We start from the raw sequence: 8,045 nt of genomic DNA on the forward strand, positions 1-8,045 counted from the left end.
GTAATAACTGAAAAGTATCACAGTCTAATAAAAAATTTCAATGCCATGCCTATGTTCAGTAAAAAAAAAAAACAAGTAAAAATAACTGCTGTAACTGAATTAACCATGTTCTACAACATGGTATCAACTAAACATATGTGACTATTAAGTACTTAATTAGTCATTAGTTAAAATTAAGATGTGTTCTAACATAAATAGTGATTTTGTAAAGATTTTATATGAAAAATAATATAAACAATTTTTGTAAATTAAATGTTAAAATGATAGTATTTACAATATACTGAATTAATCGAAGTAAATTTTTAAAACTCAGAAAAAAGACACCCAAAGGTGTACTATAGTTCTGCATCCTGGAATGAACTGTAAGAGCCTCCTTGATGTTGAAGGTATGTAATTGATTTTGCCAGATACTTCCACAAGAGGTCTTGGTAGTTGTGGTCTGCAGTATGGGTGGCCCCCACTAGAGGGCACTCATTTCCCCTGAAGTAAATAATACAGTATGCTTTATATGAATAAATATGCAACTATCAAATTAAGCTTCAGAAATAACTGCAAAGAACAAATTTTGAATTTCACTATAAAACAACACGGCTCTTCAGCACCCCGAGGCTGTACTATGTTCCATACACATGCTAGAGACTTGATCTTTTATTTATTGATCTTCCTACCTCTGAACAAGTAGCAAGTTTAAAATATTTTTCATTACAGGCCAGGGATCTCAAAACTAATCTCACATTGTAATCCTTGTTAACATTCAGCTGCAGGATAAAAGTTAATCTGCTCAGGCTTATATACTTGCTTTAGCTGAGGGCTTAATTAGTGTTTGGCTTTTTAAATATCACTGTTAGAGCATCTGTGCTCTCCTAGGCTAAACAATAGCAAAATCTACTCGGTCTTTTTGGAGTTTAATTATTCCACTGTGGAATTAATGTCCCTTTCTTAAAATCAAGCTGGAATTCCTGCGCAAGACAAGTTGGAGTAAGCCCACCCTAGCCTCTTTCTCCTACTGATTACTACTAAGAACTTTATTAAAAACAACTTCCTTGGGACCTTGAAAATTAAGGAATGACAGATTGTATGCTGAAGGACACCAAAATGTGAACTAGTGTGGTGCTTTGTTCTAGTGTGTATTTTTTCCCCCTTTATCTCCCAGCTTTTATTCAAATCACCAAAGCACACAGAGAAAACCCCTATAGACTGGACTCAGAAGCATGGGAAGAGCTTTCTGCGATTTGGGGAAGGGGGAAGAATCAGCCTTCCTACATTTTCTTACTGTCAGTAATAAAATGTGACAAAGGTTTCATCTCCAAAAGGTAATTATGTGGGTATCTGTGCTGGAGATGGCGCTGTCCTCTATGTTGGTTATGCTTGTGGTTACGCAGCTCTGTGAATTCCTGAAGACTAGTAAACCCAAAGGGGCAATTTTCCTGTATATAAATTAAAAAATAAATGACCAAAATCTCATACGTAGCCCTCGATGGTGTGCTGTTATTAATAGATTATGAAATTTTAAATTGGGCAGTTTGAGATCCAAATCTAGTTCTTCACCAATTTTGTGATCTTGTGTTAATGACTTACCTCCTTGAGCCTCGGTTTCCAATTCTATACTTTATGAGATAAGAATACACATGGACTCAGAGTATAATCAATCTCTCTCTCCTCCCCCCTCTCCTTTCCTCCCTTTCTCTTTCTCTCTCTTTCTCTAATAAAGAGAGGAACTTATCCTGCATAGAAGATTGGAAAGTCATCAGCGTTTTTCTCTAGCATGACTTTCTTTTTTATCTTGGTACTTGTTTGGTATACATGATGATCACAAATCATCACAGGGAATATGTACCTGCACATAATATTTCTTAATTCTTCTTTTTTTTTTTTCACGTTCCCTTCCCCTTCTTTTAACCCTTCTTCCCCTCTCCATTTACAAAAGCTTTGCTTTCCTTTTTCCTTCCATTCTCTTGTTGGTTGATTTCTGTATGATAGTCAATGCATCTTGGTGTTGTTTTAACTTGTATTTCTTTTATGTATTTGTTTATTGATTTTTGGCACCGGGGATCGAACTCAGGTCCTTGCACTTACGAGGCAGGCTGTAGAACCACTGAGCTAAATCCCTGGCCAGTAATGTTGAATGTTGTTTCATGTATTTGAGTCGGCCAGCCTTGCTAGTATCCATCTCTACTTGTAGCATGGTTTTGTTAGAAACAATATGTGCCCTCGCAGCCTCCTCATTCTGCTACCAGATATGGATAATGGACTGAAAATTCAATGGAAGTCTCCCTTTTGTATCACAGAGTGGCTTCCGACACTAACTTTGCAAAGAAAATTCTCATTTAAAAACTAGGTACATCTAATATAAATATTAATTTTACATATGTAAGCTTCTGTCACTAATGAACAACTAGATAATGCTGCTCAGATAATAAAAAAAAACAGCAGAGTTCTTGAGAACTCTGATGTTTATACTAATTAATATGATAAGATGGGACATGGCAATTGTATGTATGATATACTATAAATATAATGGAATGAGCCAAACATGTATATAGCAGTTTTGCCACACTCAATCGTGGTTGGATGGAGTTAGAAGAGATCTTGATTACTGTTGATTCAGTGCCCAAATAACCTGAAAACGGATTGAGTTACATGTATTTTTCTCAGTTATTTTGCCTAGCTTTTCAATGGGAAGTTTAATCCTTTATGAATAGAAGTTTGGAAAAGTGTGAGGGCGAGGGCAAATCACGGAAATTTCATAGCCAGGCTTCTTGCTGTATGGATGAAATTAACTAAGAAATATTTAAAGCAGTATTTTGTAAAGTTTTGTGCTGGCAAAGAAACAAATAATATAAAGATTATGAAAGTTCCAAGTTATATGGAATCTATTTGGGATTCAGACATGAACAATCGTTAGTCTCTTCCTAAACTTCTCCCTAGACCTGAGCATACAGATGCTTTCTTTTATCTCATCTTTCTTTATAATTCAGACTACTACCCACATTATGTGAGTAACTTTTTTTTCTTTTGGTACCGGGGATCAAACTCTGGACCCTACGCTTACTTGCGAGACAGGCAGAGGAACCACTGAGCTAAAGGTCCAGCTCCCTGTGAGTAACTTTTACAGTAATGATTTCCATCACAAAAGAGAAAAAGAGATATTATATTGTTTTGACCCAACGTAATTTCCATTAGTTTTTTTTTTTCTAATTCGGTAATTAAAGAATGTGTACTGTGAAATGACATGCTGCCTGAGGAATGTACTCGGGGCTCAAAGAGAGGCCAGAGGAGAATAACGCCCCGATTTACATACCCTATAGCTTCTGTAATGATCAACTTGAGCTCCCTCTGTAAAACAGTGATATCCATTCTTCTTCATTCTGCTTGGAAAAATATTCATTTTTGCCACTGGAGGTAATTTGATAAGTCTTAAATTGTCTTACAAAAACTTAAGAAGTAAATTAAAGGGAATCCCCTTGGAAAGATGAGACCTTGTAAGGTAGAAGGAGCCTTCACAGCCCTAATTCAATCTCCCTTCTATTTCAGAAGTCTGCTTTTCAAAGTGGTTGGCAAATTCATAGCTAGCCTTTGCGTCACACCTCTCGGTGATAAAAGATCTCACTGACAACTTTTGGTGAGGCATTAGGCTTTCCATTATACTGCTGGAAAAACTTGTGCCTTAATCATTCTTGCAAGAACAGAACTCCATCTCCAAACCTAAATCCATTGAAAAATGTAGTTTTTACTGGGTATATTAATACACAGAAGAATTAAAGCTTGTATGGATTTGAGGAGACTGCAAGAAATCATTGTAAACTAACAAAGAGTTGTGAATAATGATGAAATGATATATGTTGGATATTCTGTGTATTATTTATATTTTGCTCATATTTTTATAACCAGATAATTCTAATGAGTCTATCCTTTTGTTTCTAAATTCTACCCAATTGGGTTTTCTTCAGGACTCTTTTGTTGATTATAACCTGCATTTCTCGAGTTCTTCTACACTTTCATGAATGTGGGAAAAGAAGAACATTGGTGGAACATTTTTCACTGGTTATTGAGCAACTATAATTTAAAGGATTAATTCAACTCCAAATATGACTCCACTCAAAGCTGACAGTCACAATTACTTATCTGATCACATATTCTAATGAACATAACTTAGCCAATACATGAATATGACCTGCCTTACAATATAGCACTAATAAAATCTTCTGAAATATTGGAAACGATTTCTGTGATATTTTCATAACCACAGTAGTTAGTACATGTTACAGATTAATATGAATCCTTTGAAAAATACAAGTGACTTGGTAGGATCTAAGGGCATATAATGCACTTATGTGACCAATTTCTCCTTGATTATATGTTCATCTCTTATAAAAGCACAACATAAGGAGGCAATTGAAGTTTCTAGTGGTAACTTTCAGGGGTAAGGGCCCTGTACTAGCTTGTACTGATTCAAATTTAGAGGCTTATAATTTATCATTTTAGAATGAAGGCTGTGAGAAATCTGGAGGCTCAAGAGAAGAATCCATTTTCTTTCCTTTTCCACCTTCTAGAGAGTGCCCACCTGCCTTACCTCTTGGTTTCTTCCTGTAGAAAAGCTTTCCCATTCTTCCTGCTAAGAAAAAGTAGAGCATCTTTGCATCATTCCCTTCCTCCAAATCTACTTCTACCTGTCTCACTTTTTATCTCTGTGTCACATACACACTCATATATCTCTTCTGCTCCCATCATCCCATATTCTACTCTAACTCAGAGCCACCTAGATAATACAAGATACAGTGGACCCTCGCTCTCCAAACTCAATTCGTTCCTAAGGGCTGGTTATAACTCAAGTTGGTCAATGGAAGGCTCAGTCTCCTCTACACAGCCTTCAAAATCTCTCCCCTGTGCACAGGCAGAACTCGGTGACCTTAGAGAGACCCTGGACCATGATTTCTCAGTGAACTGCACACAGGAAAAAGTGATGTCATGTTCCTTCCAGAACTCTTTAAGGATGAAATCTGTATCTGAGACCATCTGGAAGCACAACTAGCTGGCATTTGGGTTGTAACTCAAAACTTTGTAAGTTAAAGTAAAATTCTGGTTGTAAACCAACTTGTTTGTATTTCAGGTCAGTAATAATTGGGGGGTCCACTGTAATGGACCTAATTCGAGATCCTTAATAATATCCCAAGTCCCTTTTATCATGAAAGTTAGAGGTCCATAAACTCTGAGACTCTAGATGTAGACATCTTTGAGATGTCACTATTTTGTCACAGTCTCCAAGTCCCTAAATGAGCTAGATCAGTGATGGTGTATCTTTTAGAGCTTTCAATGACAGCAGACAGCTCACTGTAGCATGTGAGCCAAAGGGTAGCCACTACTGACCAAGATGAACTAAGTGCAGTAATTGTGTGTTTTAAAAAGTACTCTGTTATACTAAAGTAAAAAAAGAAAAGCTATAAAATATCATATACACTTACTTAGGTCAAATTTTTAAAAGTACATTATGAGAATAATTGTGAGTTATGTTTATGCCCTTAAGGTTTTGTTGTTGTTGTTGTTTTGTTTTGTTTTTGTTTGGTACCAGGGATCAAATGCAGGTCCTCTTGCTTTTGAGGCAGGCGGTGGCACCACTGAGCTAAATCCTCTGCCCTATTCCCTTAAGTTTTGATAGGAATAGTTTGACCAGGAAAGTTGAAATTCAAAATTCGAATAAAATGTTAGAAGGTCATAGTGTCACAGATTTGTGAATAGGAAATAGAACTTTCACAAATTTATTTAAACAGTTGTCTCAATTCTACTCCTAACATTACTCATTTTCTGTCTTCTTTGCTCCAAGTTAGTACAATATTGACAAATATTTGAAGAGTAATCATTTGTTTCAGTATGTTTCGATTTAAAATATAAAGATAGTGCCTTCTATAAGGTAGTATATTCTTTGAATAATAAATATTCTCCCTGTCAATCTTCCTTTCTAACTATGTCAGTGATATACTTTTGATGTTAAACTGGTCTTGTATACGCTATTTGTGTACCATACGGCTTTCACAGATAACTGTAGCCTAATTGGTTTGAATCAGGCAACTGACACAAATATGCAAATACAATCAGAATAGAAAATACTTCTACCATAGTTCCCCTTTGCTCTATTGATTGAAAAATGACTGCTTACAAATAGTTCTGTGGAGAAAGTGTATTTGAATAGTTTGTAATTAAACCATTCTTAATTGTCTACGTTCAGGACTATGACACTAACAAGGAAAAATGACCAACCAAGTGCATTTATTTAACACAGTACCCTCTCTAATAGAACATTAAGCTTGTGATTATTTGTATTGGGGTAGCACAGAATCAGCATGTTTCTCAATAAAACTGATGTTAAGGATATACTGTTGTATGTCAAAATTCTATGCTATTAGGCTAATATTAGATTGCATTCTTGGTGAAGTTGTTATTTTTTAGAGGAACCATTATTATAGAAATAATTTTTCTTTCTATCCTTTTATGCAGTGTCTTTCCATTTGATTCTCGCAGAAAACCGAGTGGAGTTGCTTTAATTAAGATCTCCAGCTGTTTTCATCCCTGTATTATTGGCTATCATCTTTCTTTTTCCTTCTGACCTTCCACAATCTGTTCACGTTAAATATGAGGTGGACCATGCCGTTGGTGAGCATATTTTCATTTGAATGACTGCCAGGATAGCTTTCTACGCTTCCTTTCTGTTAGCTCAAAAATACTGATGGAGACAATACTATTCCCACCTTTGCGTTTTGTTTCTATACAGGTACCAAGCCCCCTCATGCAAGGTGAAGGGCCCCTGAGCATTCCTTATGTCCCAACATTTCTCTTCTCAGTGTTGACTAGAAGTATCACTCATGAATATTTTGCTTGATACTAATCCCAAAGTCGATTTTTCACATGAGGTCCATTCGCGGGGTCTCTCCATAGTACGTAGCCAAAAGCCAAAGCTGCACATACAATGAACTGAAGAGATGCTGATGACTGTCAGCCCATGGACAGTCATAGAACGTGCCAAAAATAAGGCATTGGGTTAGCCGATTCTCCCCAGCATGTACTGTGTCTCTAGGTACAACTACCATAGTTTGATGAGGGAGATATTTTACTTAGGTAACAAGTAAGCACTGATGAGCTACCTATGCTGTCAATTAAATGACACTTCCATTTAATAGTTTTATGTAATTATTATGCTGTCTCTAAAATGTCAAAATTACTTAATAAAACATAGAAGGTCTTGCTGGGTTAATTTTCTCCTTCAGGTGGTTAGCATGGAAAACTGATATAAAGCAGTCCCTCCTTTTTGGGGGAAGAACTCAATGTCTAAAGAGACTCTAAGTGGATTTGTGCCTCATTTAAAATTTATCCACCATTGAAGCACAAAGATAAGCAGAGAATAAAACAGTTCAATAAAATGCATTATTTTGAGTTAATTACCTTCCGTTTTCAATGTTAGTGAGTAATACTGGTACCATGACCTTGACATTATTATTTGGATATGGTGGCTATATATACTGTGACACAGTCTAGACAGCAGAAAGTATGGTCACTATTAATTTCTGGGTGCTTTCTTCTCCCTGAGGAATGGAGATTTTTCTTCCTTTAAGAAATGATTCATTGGCTGATATGTTTGTTAACACTGAATCACTTCTTAATTTCTCTTCTATATCCAGGCATTTTTCACTAAGGCTGGTGATACTTTCAATGACAAGAGTTCAATATTCAAGATAAAATAACAAGGATATTGGAAAAGGCTTGTAAAGAAAGAGATTTTCTGTTACCTTTGTACTTAGAAAATTGTCACTACAGTAATTTGATTTGTTGATATGTTTGTTAACACTGAATCACTTCTTAATTTCTCTTCTATATCCAGGCATTTTTCACTAAGGCTGGTGATACTTTCAATGACAAGAGTTCAATATTCAAGATAAAATAACAAGGATATTGGAAAAGGCTTGTAAAGAAAGAGATTTTCTGTTACCTTTGTACTTAGAAAATTGTCACTACAGTAATTTGATTTGTGTTATAAATAAATATATATATATACA

Source organism: Fukomys damarensis, unplaced genomic scaffold (assembly GCF_012274545.1).
Source record: "Fukomys damarensis isolate Sample0158 unplaced genomic scaffold, DMR_v1.0_HiC HiC_scaffold_39, whole genome shotgun sequence".
NCBI lineage: Eukaryota > Metazoa > Chordata > Mammalia > Rodentia > Bathyergidae > Fukomys > Fukomys damarensis.